The sequence below is a fragment of the Anolis sagrei genome, chromosome 2 (genome assembly GCF_037176765.1).
Source record: "Anolis sagrei isolate rAnoSag1 chromosome 2, rAnoSag1.mat, whole genome shotgun sequence".
Lineage (NCBI taxonomy): Eukaryota > Metazoa > Chordata > Lepidosauria > Squamata > Dactyloidae > Anolis > Anolis sagrei.
The window spans coordinates 146,519,851-146,538,358 of NC_090022.1; the positions used below are offsets into that span (position 1 = coordinate 146,519,851).

General features: G+C 39.9%; 1 protein-coding gene across 2 annotated transcripts in view; it reads left to right on the forward strand.

Annotated features, from left to right (window-relative positions):
• Positions 1-3,176: 3,176 nt before the first annotated feature.
• RAB5B (RAB5B, member RAS oncogene family) overlaps positions 3,177-18,508 on the forward strand; it is a 28,717-nt gene continuing 13,385 nt past the window's right edge. Inside the window, exon 1 of one of the 2 annotated variants that reach the window (XM_060763888.2) lies at positions 3,177-3,247. The gene's annotated coding sequence lies outside the window, so the exon portion shown is untranslated. Of the gene's footprint in view, positions 3,325-18,508 lie in introns of both variants that reach the window. The other variant, XM_060763889.2, reaches the window with a different exon arrangement.

Below are 18,508 nucleotides of genomic sequence, written 5' to 3' on the forward strand. Positions count from 1 at the left end.
TTGGCTTGTGAATGCAGCTCCCTCACTCAAATTGCCAAATGAGTTAAAACAGGTTCAGTCAGTTATTCATGAGCATTGAACAGGCCAATGAGGGCTTCTGGAAACTGGAGGCCCAAACAGCTGGAGGGCTGTAGTTTGAGGATGCATGGTTCAGATAGTAATTCATTTTGAGAAGCATAATGTCCATCTGCTAATCAAGAAAAGCAGTGCATAAAACGTATATCAAAATGTCGGACGCATTGCTGATGGGTTGAACTTATCAGGGGGCGGGCTTAGAGCAGCAGGCTAAACTGCTGTGCTGCATAAAAATATTGCAGATCAGAAGGTCAGCTGTTTGAGCCCAGGTCAGTGTGAGCACCCGCCATTAGACCCAGCTCACGTGCCCACCTAGCAGGTTGAAAGCAGAAATGCGTGTAGATATAATAGGTACCGCTTTTAGGGGGGAGAGAATAAAGATGCCCTTAAGGACATCGGAGGAAAGCTCCTCGGCATGGAAGACAGCAACACCCTTCTTCACCAGAGTTGAACACAGCTCCAAGATGCTGGAAATGTGATGAGAAAACTGTCTTTACCTCTGTTTGTGTTATGGAATTGTATTATGTTGCATATGGAATATGTGTAACTTGAATATGGAATTGTATTATATTGTATATGGAATATGTGTAATCGACATTTGGAATGCCTCGATCTACCAGTTTGGATCATGTGATTTTTATCAGGTGTTTATAATTTTTATACTTTATGTTTAAATGTTCTATTATCTTATGGATAATTTGTCCTATTATATTTTATGTTCAGTCATACGTATTTTGACAGATTTCCTTCAGGCTATGTGCATAAGATGTATATGAAACACCAATGGAGTGTGTGTCTAGACTTGGGCCCCATCTCCAAGATATCTGCTGCTCTGGGCCAGAGTGAAGAGAGAGGGGGCCAGGGGACAATTCCACCTTGTCTCCTGTGCTATTCTAATAATATATAATGTAATATAATACATTGCATATACATATAATATTAATAATATTGTAATGCAATGCAATATAATACTACTACTAATAATAAGATATTTATATTACATGTACTGTTACTAATAATATTACAATATAATGGTACTAGTTGTCCCCTGCCACTTGTTGCTGTGGCCCAGTCTGTATATATGTGTTTTGTGTGTGTATATATTTGTGTATATGTGTACATATGTGTGTTTGTGTATATATATGTGGTTATGCACGTGCATTGTAATTCATTTTTTATTTTTTAAGTCTCTTCTGCTGTGTTTTTCAGTGTTTTTATGAGTGATGGCCACTCATTGGCCTGATATGTGCATTGTGTCCAAATTTGATGTCAATTTGTCCAGTGTTTTTTGAGTTATGTTAATCCCACAAATGAACATTACATTTTTATTTATATAGAAAGATACTAGCTGTACCCACCATGCGTTGCTGTGACCAACCTTTCCTCCCTCTTTCTCTCCTTCCTTCCCTCCTTCTTTCCTTATTTCTTTCCTTTTCTCCTTCCTTCTCTACCTCTTTCTTTCCTTCCCCCTTTTTATTTTCCTTCCTATTTCTCTCCTTTCTTCCTTCTCTACCTTTCCTTCCTTAGCTCTTTGCCTCCATCCTTCCTTTTCTCTTCCCTTCTCTCCCTCTTTTTTATGCTTCTTTCCCTCCTTCCTTCGCTCCCTCTTTCTTTCCTTTTTTCTGTCCTTTCCTTCTCTACCTTTCTTCTCTACCTCATTCCTTCCTTTGCTTTTCACTTCCCTCTCTTTCCTTCTCTCTTTTTCTGCTTCTTTCCTTCCTTCACTCCCTCTTTCCTTCCTTTCCTTTTTTTTCTGTCCTTCTTTCTTTCCCCCTTTTTCGTTTCCTTTCTCTTTCTCTCCTTTCTTCCTTCTCTACTTTTTATTTATTTATTTAGAACTTTTATATACCGGTCTTCTCGACCTCCGCAGAGGGATTCAGTCCAGTTCACAACAGAAGATTCATAAACAATATTTTAAAACATCACATCCCATAATACCCTAACACATTAAAATACAATCATATAATTACATAAGGTCGTCATTCTTTCCTTCCTTCATCCTTTGCTTCCATGCTTCCTTCTCTCTTCCCTTCCTCTCTTTCCTTTTTCTTTCTTCCTTTCTTTCTCCCCTTCCTTCTCTCCCTTTTTTTCTGTATCGTCATTTAGCTTTTCATCATTTACCTTTTTGGGGTTTTTAAGTCCTTTCCACTATTTGGGTGGGTGGGGGGCGGCGGCGGTTATGAGTGACGGTCACTCGTTGGTCTGTTAAGGGTGTAGTGTCCAAATCTGGTGTCAATTCGTCCAGTGATTTTTGAGTTATGTTAACCCCACAAACGAACATTACATTTTTATTTATATAGATAGTACAATATCGTAATATATAATACTGATATTGTACTATGCTAATAATATAATATATTGTATATAGACAAATATCTTGCAAGCCGTTCTGAGTTCCCTTCAGGGTGAGAAGGGCGGCATATAAATGTCGTAAATAAATAAATACATGCAAGTACAAAATATGAAACAATCTGAAATCCCAAACACGCCTGATCCCAGGAAGGGGGCCCAACCTGCACTGACCACTGAAGCGTTTCTCCACCGAGAGCACGGCTCCCCAGTTAGATATACTTCCGGACTCCAAGATCTTCTCCTGATTATAAGGGACCCAAAGAGGTCAAGGGTTAGGCGCCTCCTAGGCACCCTTTTTCTAAGGAGCAAAATGCTGCCACTCAAATCCGAGGTCACTTCTCATTGGGCGTGCGTGACAGCGCGCTCCCTGATTGGGTAAAAAAGTTCGAGCCGCGCCCACCAGCTCCTCTGTCAATCACTCTCCCTCCCCCGACCTCGAGGGCCTCCGGCCTGGGAATGGACAGCGAGAACTGAATTCTAGAGTTCTAATTGGTTTTAGCGGCTCCATGGTCCCGCCCCCTTTAGGTCACCTTATGTGTTGTTTATGAAGCCGCCTTCCTACTGGTGGGCTCCCTCGTCGTTTAAGCAAATGCCCTCCCTTCCTTCCCCGCGAGGTGCTTTCTAATTGGCTCTCCCGCCTCCTTCCTGCCATTGGCGAGACCGCTCCTGCCCATTCTTCCCTTCGCGGAGCCCCAATTAGCCGGACGGGGCCAGGGCGCGGTTTCCTCAAAGGCGATTGGCCGGGAGGGCGTGTCCGTGCCCCAGGTGCCTTGCGCCCATTGGCCGGGGACGCGCTCCAGCGCCGCCTCCGCGTGCAGAGGTGGGTTTGGTTGAGGGAGTTTGTTTGTGTGCGAGGCAGTCGGGGCCCGCGGAGGGGGGCAGTCGGAGCCGTCCCAGGTAGCCCTCGAGGGGTGGGAGGGGGGCTTGGTTGCCTAGGCGATCGGGAGGGGGCTGCGGGGGAGGAGGAGGAGGAGAAGCCGGGGCCTTGGAGCGGAGAGGGGCGGGCGGGAAGGAAGGAAGGAAGGAGGCCCCTCAGAGCGGGCGGCGGCGGCGGCAGCAGCTTGGGGTAGGCCCTCCTTCCCCGAGCCAGGAAGGGTGGGCGCTTGGCTAGGGCTGGGTGGGAGCGAGGAAATGGCGGAAGGGGGCTAGGCAAGGAGGAAAGGCCCGGCAAGCACCCTCGGGCCACGGGGCCGGTGTGAGGGGTCTCTCAGCCTTGGAATTAGGTTGAATAGAGGCGGGTTTTGTGTTAATTAGAGATAGGACCCTTCCACACAGCCCTATATCCCAGAATATCAAGGCAGAAAATCCCACAATATCGGCTTTGAACTGGGCTATCTGAGGCCCCTTCCACACAGCTGTATAAAATGCCACATTTTCTGCTTTGAACTGAGATATATGGCAGTGTGGACTCATATAGCCCAGGGCCCTTCCACACAACCCTTTATCCCAGTATATCAAGGCAGGAAATCCCACATTCTCTGAGTGTGGATTCAGATAACCCAGATTCAAAGCAGATATTGTGGGATTTTCCGCCTTGATAATCTGGGTTATAGGGCATTGTGGAAGGCCCCTGAGTAGATAATGCATGCTATAGTGGTCTGAGTACTGGAGTAAGATTTTGGAGGACCGGAGTTAGAGGACCCTTCCACACAGCTGAATAAAATCTCACATTTTCTGCTTGAACTGGAATATATAGCAGTGTGGACTCAGATGTCCCAGATAGATATTGTGGGATTTTCTGCCTTGATAGTCTGGGTTACATGGATGTATGGAAGGGACCTTCAGTCCACACTGCCATATATTCCAGTTCAAAGCAGAAAATGTGGGGTTTGATTCCAATGTATGGAAGGGGCCATAGAGGGGTGGAAGGAGGTTGGAGAGGTTGCGTTCCACATCTGTGTAGTTCTCAGCTTTGCGCCTTGCTTTCTGTGGGGGCAAACTGTGGTTTGGTTGAATGATGTGGAAACAAAAGTGCCGGAGTGCCATAGCCTTTGGGAGCACTCCCTGGGTGCCAGGTAGCCACAGCAGCCTGTATGTGTTAATCACACTCTTGGTAGCAATGCTTTTAGATTTAGGCTGCTGAGAAACCTTGCCAGATGTTCATGGTTCCCACCCTTTAGTTCTCCAGGGGTTTTGGACTTCAATTCCCCAAAATCCTGACAGTTTCCCAAGTTGACTGGGGTTCCTGGAAATTGAAGTGCTAAACACTTGACAGCGCAAAGGTTGGGAACCATAGCCTTGGATCAAAGACTACAGCAGGATATATTTCTGTAGTCAGTGTACTAGCTGAAAAATACATCTACACTAGGTATCATCACACTGTGGCCCTCCAGCTATTTGGGCCTCCACTCTCAGAATTCCTGACCATTGATGAAGCTGGCTAGGACTTCTCGGAGTTGGAGACCGAAACAGCTGGAGGGCTGCAGTTTAAGGGTGCCTGATTTACACTGTAGAATTAATACATTTTGTCACCACTTTTTACTGCCATGTTTCTTTGCTATGGAATCCTAGCAGTTGTAGTTTTGCAAGGTCTTTAACCTTCTCTGCCAAAGGGCCTTCGTACCGCAATAAACAACAAATCACAGGATTCCAGAGCAGGAGCCATGAAGGTTAAAGTGGTGTCAAAATGCATTGATCCTACAGTGCGGTAGCAACCAAAGTCTGTTTTTTGTTCCCGAAATCCTGACCTGGTAACATAGTTGTAGAGGAGTCACATCAAAGCCACAAGACCTGCTTCTTGCATAATGAAGGTGGGACGCTACACAGCACCTGGGTAGTAGAGCTTGCTGCTGCCCTAGTTTCTTTACAGTTGAGTTGTTTGACCTGTTGAAGCTGCTAGTTCTTTGGACTGTCCATATTTTGTTACTTTGGAAACCTTTGTGCTTTCCCGCAGCACTGAAGTGCCCCTTTTCACCATTGAGCACTCTAATAAATCATGATGGTTTCTCTCTATAAAAATGGGTCCTTGGGAGAAGGAAAGTATTTCAGGCTATTGTCTGATTTTTAAAGCAAAGTCACCCACAGTGCAAACAGCTTTCATAGAGAACCTTTGAGTTCTGGTTGGTCATGTCTGATGCCAGAATTCTGGTTGGGCATGTCTGATGCTTTCACTAATACTGGTATTTATCTCATGAATGTTATAGAGATGGGCACATTAGGGATTCATGGATCTTTTCCTGCTTTAAGGCGCTTATAATCTGTTCTTTTTACAGCCTGTCTCTATTAAAAATGCATTGGTGTGGGCAAGTTGCCCAGAGAAACAGTGAAGAAAAAATTACATTCTTTTGTTGTTCAGGAATATCAAGACAGAGATGGCTAGTTGCAAATACTTAACATATATCCTTTTCTCATAAAGCACCACAGAGCCTGGTGGTTTGAAGTTATCAGTGCTGAATTGTTTTAAAAAGTAAACTGTGCAGTCCATCTTATGTTCAGACTAGTTGGATAAGTCACTGGTATGTTCCATGGGCTATTTTATTGGAGTGGTTGTTTTTTTAGATTCAGTGGTTTTTTTCCTCCATGGGTTTCCCTTTGCTGTTACTCAGGTTTGGAATCTGATACTGAACCATTTGTAGGACTGCAAAGAAAAGAAAGGATGTGAATCATTCGGATTAGATTGCAAAGAGTTATGAAGTCATTCAGTGTGGGTTTGTCCTAGAATCTCTTGTCCAGTCTGCAGCATAGCAAATGATAAGCCTTATATTGTTTACTTGTGGAGACTTTCCCCTAATCTTCTGAAAGAAGTTGCTTCTCCCTCTGTTATTATTCCTTGCTACTGTTACCAATTTACCTTTGCTTGCTAAATGACAGCCAATTTCAACATTTCTTGCATGATTTTGTAGTTGATGTGGCTAGATTGTTTAGCTTAAGTGTGATGTTATCTTAAGAGGATAAGACATTCTGTATAGCATTATATCCCACCCTCGCCCCCAGTAAAAAAGTTAAACTTCATTGCAGAATCTTATTGAGATTACAGAACTGTTTAGAACAGTCAAACTAATGTGAAGTAGTGTTGGTATAAAGAGCTGAAAGCATAATTTCTCAATAGTATTTTGTCAGAACTTGCATAATAGTGTGCCATTATTAAGCAAAGTACTGAATGTTTGTTTGATTTCTTTCTAGTAATATTTATTTTTACATCTATTTTTCTGGCTGTTAGGTGCCTATGTGTCTTTTGCCTCCACTAAAATAATAATTGGAATGTGTAGTCTTTATTTTGCACTCCGTTTTCTCCTGTCATTTCTTAAATATTTATTTCCAGTATTTATTCAACAAAGTTCTTTGTAAAGTGGCACTAACAGTGTTGTTTGCTTAGGCTGGCTGTCCTCCATGAGTGTATGTAGCTAGAAAAAGTAATACATGTATTAGATATAACAAATCAAGGATTATCTGTTTTTAGTAATCTTATTTTTCTAAAAATGTCCCATTAGTAGGGCATAACAACATTTAAATTGTCACACATTTCTGTCATCCTATATACAAGATTTGTATTGGTGATTGTAAATTTCTTTCAACCTAGAAATTGAAAGGGTTCCTATTTTCTTTTTGAGGAAAAATCCAATTCCAAGTGTTGCTGGTAATTTTGGTAATTTGACTGCAGTGGAAGACAAGAGAATTCCCAAAAGCCTTAAAAGAGCACCTTTGGGTTTGTTGGAGAAGGTTATCTCTTAACCAAGTACCAGGTGGCAGAGGGTGTTTATTATCTTCATGTTCTGACTCCCAGCTGCTTGAATTTGAAAGCAGAATGTAAGGCTGACCTTTGGTCTGATCCAGCACAGCAGTTTCTTTGGCCACTTAGCAATACAGGGATTTGTTGCTGTTCCTGCTAGCTGACCCATATGAAACAGCCAGTCCACTTCCTGCCTTGCACTGCCTTGAAACTGGTGTCCTTTGTCCTTAATCTGCTTGAAAAGTGCTCAAGCAATATGTGAAAGAAGCTCACTGAAATACTAAAATCTAGAATGCTTTGTAGTACCTTGTTCTTCTTAAGTAATGAACTAACATGTATATGTTATATTTAAGTTTACAATAATCTGACTCACTTTGGAGATGCAAAGCACCAAATAATACTATAGATTTTAACCCAGGTCCCCAAATAGACTCCACACCTAAAGATACAATGTTGCTTCTGAAATATATTCAAACCTTTGCTCTGATCTTCAGGTGGAGGGAAATCCATAAATATAGAGTAACCCTTGCCTTAATATTTTATTCAGACATTGTGCTCAGATCATGCTGTTAAATGGTCTCTATTGATCAGAGTTGAAAATATTAAGTACAAGGTAATTTCAAGGGTGTGCAGTGCTTAAATATATTTAGGGTTTTGATCACAACCAGTACGCCAGTGTTTTTTCCTGGAAGATTGCAGGAAGGCATTTCAGAGTCAAGAGCAGTAGCAGAAACCTGATGTGTTGTAAATTATCGAATATCTCAATTGATTGCAGATCAAACCAATCTTGAACTTTGTTCAGAAAGTATAGGTGTTTGATGGAAGGAAGAACACATATGTATTTTCTTTTGCTTTGCTCACATATATGAGCTTGTACTTACCATATATACTTATGCATAAGTTGACTTCATGTAAAAGTCAAGGGTGGGTTTTGGGGCCAAATTCATGGGTGTGTGTGTGTGTGTGTATATATATATATGCCCTGTAGATAAGTTGAGGGTCATTCCACAGAAAGGGGAAAGCACCAATTCTGTCTCAGGATGAAGTACTCAAAATTCCAGAATTGGCACCACGGCACAGAGAGTAGAGATCAGTTCAGCTCTTAGGTTCTCCCAGGATGGACTAAGCTCTTACCTTTCACCACTGTTCTCAGAGAAGGGAATCATTCCTTTTTTTCAATGAGATGTAAAGTCAAGTACACTCATATTGACTCATAGATACACCAACTCAGGTTTTTTGGGTTGGTTTTTTGACTATAATTTCTAGACTTATACATGAGTATATAGGGTGCATGTTAAGATTATGAGTATGTCTTCTATCCTTCCATTTTATCAGAAAAAGATTCCAAGTTGTCAAGCCTATGCATTTTGTACTGCATGCTAATGTGTGCGCCTTCACATATTTTGTTTAAGCCACTTGGTTTTGTTCTTTGAGCAGTTAGAGGAGAGTTGGTGTGGGGCAGACACGTGCAAATGAATTAATATATTCCAAGGCAAAAATGAGGGTTCTTGATTACTGCCAATGATATCATCCTTCTCTGGAAGAGTTTCAGTTCTGCTTCACTGTCACAGATGTATACCATAGAGTGGCATCCTGTTATTTAGCCCCAACCTGTGTAGACCCATTCAATCAGTATTGAATGGTGATTCAACACAGAGTGTCAAATTGTAAGAATTTAGTAGCAGTGTGCTTTGTATGGCTATTGTCTTGGTGCATATTTCAATCCTTTATTAAACTGATGAAAGCCACTAGATCTCTGTTTAAAATATGAAGACCAGATATGTGACAGTTGAAGATACAGTATTTATTTATTCTACAGAACCCGTAGAATAAGTCAGTGCTGTTGAGAAAAATGTTAGTCCTTTAAAAGCGTTCTGGGACAGCGCTTGATAGGCACCCTAACACAAGGATATCCTGACTGCTATCACAGATCTCAGTATAAAGTGTACATTGCTGATAGGGTGACAGACATACTCTCTCTGAAAGATTACTTTTGTGGTTCATTTAACTGTCTTTTGTGCCATAATCTAATTAAATAATCTGTCAAGGGAAGACATTTAATTTAGTGAGGTCTTTGCCCCTTGGAAAAATCAAGCCAGATATCTAAACTGCCTCTTGTTCTCTGACCCTGATGTAATATTCCTGGCAAATGTCAGCTTCCCATCTTGCTCTGCCAGCATTAAAAGGCACTCCCTTCAAGAGTAGAACAATAGGATGGGTAAACATGTAATCTCACTTCTTTCAGGTTTATCCTTGAATTGGTGCAAACAGATCCCAGTCAAACAGAACAACTCGCCTCCAATGTGCTCATTTTACATGCTTAAATAGGAATGAACTAGAGTCTCTCACTGATGATATTTGCTTGTTTCAAACATTGGAGTCTTGTTTGGAATCTGTGGGAAAAACATGAAAGCAGAAATTACAGTAGTTGTAGTGGCGATGACTTGATACAGTGATAGATTCGGCATGTTTTCCACTGCCTTCAGATAAGATTTTGAAGTAAGATGAATGATGCTGTTGGTACTATACTGCCATCTATTAGCATTAAAGATCAATCCCTTCAGGTTAACCTATGCAGATTATTTTAAAATTATGAATTTTAAACTATCCACTAATTATTTTATTATATATTGATTGTATATTTTGTATTGAACTGATACTATGTGTTTTTAACTGATATAATGGCATGATTTTAATTGTTTGGTTTTAATTGTAATAGTTTATTTGATATATGTGTGTATGGCATCAAACCGCTGTCTGTTGTAAGGCCGCCTTGAGTCCCCTCTGGGGTAAGAAAGGCGGGATATACATATGGTAAATAAATATGGGAGAGTCCCAAAAATATTGATTCTGAACTTTTTGAGCAGTCATACTTGTGGAAACTCCTGTGCATAATTCTGTCATTTTAGTACTTGACCATCCCCATAACTATGGGCCCTTCCACATAGCCCTAAATCCCAGAATATCAAGGCAGAAAATACCACATTATCTGAGTGTGGACTCAAATAATCCAGTTCAAAGCAGATATTGTGGGATTTTCTGCCTTGATATTCTGGGATATGTGGCTGTGTGGAAGGGCTCAGAGGGTCTAGTACCAACAGTAGCATTATACAGTTTTCACGGTAAAAAGTTGATGTTGAGGATCTGGTATGGACTTATTATTCTTATTTTGGACTTTGTATCCTAGAAGAATGGATGGTTGCTGTATCTATGACATTTCTCATTGCACACTGCAGTTGGCATAAATCATGCATAAGACACGCCACACATGTGGGGCCAAAACGTCACCATTGTGCAACAAATGTATTCTGTTGATAGTGAGAGAACCACACTTCATCAACACCATATTCTTTATTGTGATAGAATCGTAAGAGCTGAAAGGGGCATCATGGCCATTGAAGTCAATTCAGGATCTCCAGTTAAAGTATCTCCAGTAAGTCTGTGCCCAGCCTCTTTTTGAAAACATCTGGAGAAGATGATATTGGCATATCTAGAAAACTCTCACTATCAATAATTTCCTTCTAATATTCAATTGAAATTTGCTTTCCATAACTTAAAACATTAGATCAGAGCTCATCTGCGCAGACCATGTGATGCTCTTGGAAACTAGCTTCAGATTGCACATCTATACAATGCACATTGCCAAAGCATGCTGCAGTATGTGTTAAGAAGTTTAAAACACTTTAAGCAAAATTGGGGAAATCCTAAAATAATCTCTTGAATGTGTTGCAGCATGGATGCAGTGTGACTACATTGCATAGTGAAATTGGCTCTGCAGAATGTGAAATGCATTGTAGACACTCATTGCACTGATGTCAGTTGAAAAATTCAGAGGTGGGGGTGGCTGATGAAAAAGCACCCAAGGGCATGGCTGGGCAGCAGATAGCCAATTAAGCCCCTGTGATGAGTAATTGAATTTTGCTACTGCTACTTGTCACTTTCTGCTTCTTTGTATGGCTCCATTGTACATGTTCTCATTTCTCATGGAAAAGAGGGGGAAAAACCACATTCTCCATGGCTGTCAAACTGTGGATACTGCGGATTCTGGAACTGGTTTGAGGTCACTTTCTGTGGTTAATGTAATCACCATCCTGGCCTCAAACCTGTTCCAGGAAGAGCAAGGTAATCATCTATCTGCACAGAGAAACTGGTTTTTACTAAACCAGTTCAGAACTGACCTGAGTAATCAGTGTAGATGAGTCCTACTCTGAGTTAGCCCTATCCCTGCCACTCTTACAGCCCTTGAAGTATTTGAAGAATGCTATCACTTTATGGTATTCTCTTCACCCAGCTGACCATGCCCAACTCCTTCTTAAAATGAGATACCCAGAACTGAGTAGAGTGTTCTCGATGAGGCCTAATCAGTGCAGAATATTGTGGAATTATAACTTTCTCCAACTGGGAAACTATGTTACTGTTAATGCAAGTTAAGATAACATTTGCTTTTGCTGTAGCATCATACTTCTGGCTCATATTCATCTTACAATCAAGAATAATCCAAAGATACTTATACCTATAGTACTGCTGAACCAACCTATTTATGCACATTTGGGTTTTGTGACCTAAATGCAGAATTTTGCCTTTGTCTTTTTGAATGCCATTCTATCTATTTCAGCCCAGTTTTATAGTGTATCAGTATCCTTTTGAATTCTCTTCCTGTTTTCCAATGTGTAAGCTACCTCTCCTCATTTTGCGTTATCTACAAATTTGATAATGATTCTCTCCACTCCTTTAGTTTGTCAGAATTTGTTCTTGAAACACCCATCCTGGCTCCTGCTAATCACTGCATTGTCATCAACCTACTTGCAGACAGATTCTTAGTACAACCTATTCTAATATTTTTTCCTGGTGTTGATGCCAGGCTTTTTTTTTTAAGGGAAGGTTGATGTTTGCTTATATGCAGTCGTCTGACACCTCATCTATTTTTTCAATAATTCTAAAAAATGTTGGCATGTGGTTTTGCTAGTATTCCAGCAAATTCCTTTAATCTTCTGGGATACAGATCGACTAGCCCTGTAGATTTGTACTAATTTTGGCTGACTAGATGATGCCTGACTTTTAACTTGGATTCCTTGCAGAATGTTTGCTAATACATGGAAACACAATCTTAGTTTTTGGTTAAAATAACCAGTAGCATTTTACCACCCTCACTAAGTAGCAAGGCCACCAGTTCCTTCATCATTCTCTTGCTTTGTTTTTATTTGAAAGATCCCTTTTGTTGCTCCTTTCTTGCTTATCCAGTCTCAGCTCATTGAGAGCTTTAGCTTTTCTTATACTTTTCTGCAAGCTGTGTTCTTTCTTGGTGATTCGTTCTTCCTTTTATTCTTTATCCATGCTGTTTTATCACCTCTTCCTCGAGTACACTGTGCAGCCACTGTTTCAGATGTTTCCTATTTTTCTTCTTCTTTCATAGGGTTGTTTGTGATTGTGCTTTCCTTCTTCATGAAACACCACCCGTGCTGCGTGTATTTTCCTTTAGTATCTCTGTCCATGGAATTTCGCCTAATATTGCACTGAGATTGCTAAAATCAGCTTTCCTAAAGTCTTTGTCCTGTCCAACAATAATTAATTCTACATTTACGTGGCCCCTCCTCTAAAGGATTAATTGCTTTGATTCCAGCTACCAACTCCTCCCTGTTGGTTAGGATCAAGTTCAGGATTGCTGATTCCCTTGTTTCTTTCTTTGTGTGAATTATAGTAAGTCTCCAAGTTACAAACAAGATAGGTTCTGTAGGTTTGTTCTTAAGTTGAAATTGTTTGTATATTAGAAAGGTACTTTTAAAAGTGTATCTCTCTCTCTGTATGTGTGTATATATATGCATATCCTAATTCCAACAGACCTCTGAGGATGCTTGCCATAGATGCAGGCGAAACGTCAGGAGAAATGCCTCTAGAACATGGCCATATAGCCCGAAAAAACCCACAAGAACTGTGTGGGAAGGTAATTTAGTCAGAAAAAGTGAGCATTAGGATCAAGTAAATATGGTATATATCAGGAATTTATTGAAGAACTGTGCTTAGCGGAACTGGTCTCCCAACAAATATCAGGATAATTGAAGTCTCCCATATCAATTCTTGCTTGTTGGAAATTTTTTGAGATTTGTTTCAGAAATACATCACCCACCACCTCGTCTTGGTTGGGTGGCCTGTAGTAAATTCCTACCACAATGTTATTTTTTATTTCTTTCTCCATTTATATTTACTCAGATGTTTCCTGCTGATCCAGTTTGATCCCGTGGATTTTTTGTATAAGCAAATTTGTCGTTGACATATAATGCTGCTCCCCTCCTTTTCTTCCTCATTTTTAACAGATTATGTCCATCAATTGTTACATTCCAAGCATGGAAGTCATCCTACCAGTAATAGCCCTTGTTATTCCTATAAGATAATATATACCTTTCTGCACTAGGATTTCAAGCTCATCTTATTTGTTTCCCAAACTCTATGCACTGGTGTATAGACATCTAAAGGGTTGTCTGTTCTCATATTTTATTCAACTAAGTGGGTTTTGCTTTGGGGGTCCCATTCTCTCGCTCAGTTTCTCTTCTAGAACTCACACCCTTGTGTATAGATGGAGCTGTGGTAGACTTGTCTTAAAAGAAGCCAGAGTAGAATTATACCAAGTATTGCTGAGTTTTGTGGATTATCAGAAGTATATATCTGAATTAGCAATGTGAAGAGGTATGCAATGTGGAGAAAGGTACACAATTTGCCTTGCAAATATCAACAAGTATTGTTTTATTTTGGCCTCATCTGATTTGGTGCTGTCCAGATTTATTATCCTCAGCTCTTGTTCACTATGCTGGTTGAAATAGCTCCATTGTTTTTTCCTTCTTTGTTTCCTTCCTGTTTTGTTTTTAATTATGCTCTCAAGGTTCAGGCTAATATATTGAAATTGAAAATTAAAATTGGAATTATGATTTGCAAGTAAATCAAAGATTCTCATTCCCCTTGCATTTCTGCCTCTGATCAGAATAATTGGTCTCACCCACCCCCATACTCAGAATGGCTTTTCAGCTTTCTGTATCTCTGCATGCCTTTAGAATTTGGCCAGCATGAACTCCAGAGCCTTCCTGAATCCTATGTTATGTACTCATTTTCTGATTTTCTTTCCTGTTGTTTTTCTCACAGATAAGTGTGGATTCAGCTTCTTCTGTGCAATGTCGTGTACTGGGTAGTATACAGATGCTATGACTTGTAAAATTGGGGAGCATACAATAAAAGATGAAGTGTTTGGCTCCGTGGCCAATGTTTCTTGTCATTTATTTTGAGACTGAAATGATAACTAAAAAGTTGAGCATAGCAATAATATGGTATGTCTGGTGGTGGTTTCTTGGGGAGTTATTTTAGAGTGGCTGTTAGTGGCATTGTTATAGTTTTTCAAAATCAAAGCTCATTCTAAAATCAAAACCAGTTAGTTGTAAAGGGTGCTGCCACAGTCCTTCCCTCCCCCCTCCTTTTTATTTTGGTAGCATGATTGTCTTCCATCAATTCTCTGAAAACTTTGTCATATACAACAGTTGCTTTATTATGACTACTTTTACATTTCCTAGACATTTATAGCTAACCTATGTTGAAGAAACAAACTGATAGATCCTTGGTCTGATTGAGCAGGGGATATACTCTTCCATCTTTTTTTGACACTAGGATTTACTGCTCCAGTCTTTCAAATTCACATTTAAGAAAAGCCTGAACTCATGTTGTCCCAAGAGTAGTACTGTTTGCTGCATGACATAAGTAAAGTATAGATGAGGTCTCAACACAATTCCACCAAAGCGTTGAGTATGCTTGCAGTTCTAACAAAAATCACAGTGGTGAATGTGGTCCTCTTGTATTATTTGAGAATGGTTAAGTGAGGGGCTTCCTAGGTTCTGTTTGAAGAGAAGTAGGAAGAGGAAACTCAAGATCATTAACTTAATAAGACCAAGTCTTTCTTTTGCTTGGTGAAAGGTGACTTTGTTCTGTCACATGTTATAGATTGAGGTTTGTGATGGATCTAACAGATTTGTTGACCAAGTAAAATAAAATTTGCTTGTGAATATTTTCAGTACAGTTTGTCATTGTTAACTGAATACTTTAGCCACATAATACATTTTTGTCAGGATATTAGAAAGTATGCATGTTGGATTAGTTATATTTTTCAAGCCTTTGCCTTCTATATAGATTGTGTTGTGTTATTTTCATACTGCGGCAATAACTCTTATTATGCCACTTTTGCATTCAGTGTCTAATATCGTTTTACTATTAAACACATTGCTTACTAATCAATGCACATCTACAGTTTTTAGATTGAATTACATAGAAGTTTCAAAAGCCTGTGTTAACCTGTTGCAGTGGAGCAAAATCTTCTGGTGTAATACATTTATTAGTCTTTATAGTACCAAGACCATTGTTTGTTGCTTTATAGGAGAATAACTTTGCCACAAGAAGACAATTTACTTCCACAGGCATTATTATTGTGTAGGGAGCGTTCCAGTGGGTCAACCTGCTTTGAGAGCTCATTGGATTACCTTGAATAGTTTATTACAAAGAAGTGGTTTCCAAATATGTGTTTTAATAAACAAGTTAATGTAAAATATTTCAGGGGAGTAGTAAAATCTGAGATGAACATTTTTAAACAAGTTGAAACAAAGGTTGAGCATTTCCTTGATCATATTTGATGTGTATTTGGTAACTAATGTTTGTCAAGAACTTGCTGAGAATATGATTTAGAATCATGGCATATTTTTCTGATGAGCTTGAATTTCTAGATTCTTTAGCTTGATCATATTTGGAGGTGAAAACTTGTTAAGATGAATGGATGCCTTTGTTTTTATGCAGAAATAAAATAGCTGAATTCTTGAATTTACCATTTGAAACATCAGAAAATGAATTGGTTTGGAAATGTAACAACAACAACAACTTTATTTCTGTCCCACCCTATCTCCCCGATGAGGACTGAGGACGGTTCACAAACATTTAAAGCCATAAATGTATACTATAGCTATTGTAAGTTACAAATGTGATCATGTGTTTTAAGAAGTGACCCTGCTGTCCTTAATTGAAGTAATGCAACTGGTATCAATTTTGTTCAGTGCCACAAATACCCACTCCATACTCTGAGGCTTTACAAACGGATTTTATATCTCAGGAAGACAAATACAGATTGCGCCAGAAGTATGTTTTCTGTGATGGCTGTACCTGTGTTTCTTTTTACAGAATAAATATTGTGGAGTTATTCCAAAGTTCTTAAGGAGTAGTACTTTTTAAGAGAAAAACAACAAAAGTAATCTTCTTTTGTGGAAAACGTGCTGAGACAGAAAAAAGGAAGCTTCAGATTGTTTCATTTGAAGTATTAACTGTCATTGGATAAGGAAAGGAACATTTCTTCCCCTGTTTATGTGTGTGCCCAGAAATACAGGGTACAGTGTTTTGAGAAAATAGGTACCCATTTGAACACATTCTAAAAAGCATACTCATAATCTCGAAAAGAAACTCATGAGTTGATGCTGCATGGATATTTTCATGATTTATACATTTACAGCAGTGTATACACCATAATATCCTTCCTTTTTCTTCTAAAATCTGACTCACTTTAGGAAACAGACATACTAAATGGATAGAAAAAACTTGACAACTGTGAGGAATACAGTATGTCACTTTGGGCTTCTCTTAGCAGACTGGCACCAGCTGTGCTGATTGTCTCTCTAGATATGCAAAGGGCTCTTCCCAGAAAACTTGGACAGGATGCCTGCACTGTCATTGCTCAATTCCTCTGCCTTTGAGGAGGTCTTGGAAAAGGAAGGAAGTGATTTCTGTGTTTAGCAGACTCAGCTGAAAAAAACCTACACATATTTGCTCTGCTTCAAAATATCATAAGAGTTTTTAACGTTGTCAGCAGTGGAACTCTCTGCCCCGGAATGTGGTGGAGGCTCCTTCTTTGGAAGCTTTTAAGCAGAGGCTGGATGGCCATTTGTCAGGGGTGATTTGAATGCAGTGTTCCTGCTTCTTGGCAGGGGGTTGGACTGGATGGCCCATGAGGTCTCTTCCAACTCTTTGATTATATGATTCTATGGTTCATCTTGGATCACATTGTAAAAAGTATTTTTCACATTATGCAGCTTTGGAGAACATAAAGAACAACTGTTTTGTGTTTGTAGAATATCAGTGTGAGTTCCGTGTAACACTTATAGTCAAGCCTTGGGTTTAGTTTATTTGAAGTTGTTAGGGAATATAAACTTGGAAGCATACCTAGTCTGTATTTCCTTCTGAGAAACGGCTAAGGAACCTTCAGAGGAATCACAAGAGAAATACAAAATCAAACCAAATATCTATCTAATTCACCCAAAGTGGCCACCAAGTTTTCCTCGGAAGCCCACAGGAGCACAAAGATAATAGACTTCCTGGTCGACTATCCTGGTGATTAGTATTTGGAGAGGTCTGGCTCCATTGAGTTTGTAGAGCTATCGTACTTTTAGAAGTCTTCTCCATAAATATATAGGATTATAGTTATCATCTCATTAAGTCAACATCAATTCATATAGTATTAGTGCATTGTGGGAAGTATTTAATATTTTTCAGCCCTGAATTTCCTGCTAATATTTTTTGTTGGTCATGTTAACATGATCATTTTCATATTGTGTGCCTTCAAATCATTTCTGAGTCAAGGATCCCTTCTACACTGCCATATAATCCAGATTATCAAAGCAGACAACCCACAATATCTGCTTTGAACTGGATTATATGAGTCTATTGCCATATAATCCAGTTCAAAACAGATAATCTGGATTTTATATGGCAGTGTAGAAGGGGCCATGGTGAACAGAAAGTGAATCGGTTGTAGGGTTTCTTGGTAGAATTTTTTCACCCATGTGTTCCTCTGAGTCTGATAGAGTATGACTTGCCCAAGATCTCCCAGTGGGCATCTGTGGTTACTTAGGGATTCAAACCCTGGTCTCCTAATGCTATAGTCCAAGTCTCAAACTGATACATCCCACTGGGTTTCACATAATTGTACCTTGGGTTACAAAGTGGAGATATGCCTGAATAGAGAGCCCTTTCACTATATCTGTATTTTCAAGCTCTTATGCCCCTAACCATAGTTCTTCCTTTTGTCCAAACCTTGAAACTGATTTGTGAACTTGATTTATGACTTGTTATGAAGCCTCCTTCTCTGCCTCTCAGATCTCGCACATGCGCACCTGCACCACTTCACTGCAGTCTTTAGGAGCGAGATCTGAGAGGCAAAGGAGGAGGTACGGTAATAGGATACAAGGGCGGGCCAGACAGGTAAAAGAGTTGTGTTTTTCTGGACCCAGAGCCACTGTATTGCTTCTTTCCATACCCTGGGCGCCCTGGACACCTGCAGCTTGCTCCGCCCTTCACTTACACCTTCCCAGTGAAGCGCCCCTTCACCTCACCATCGGGACCGCA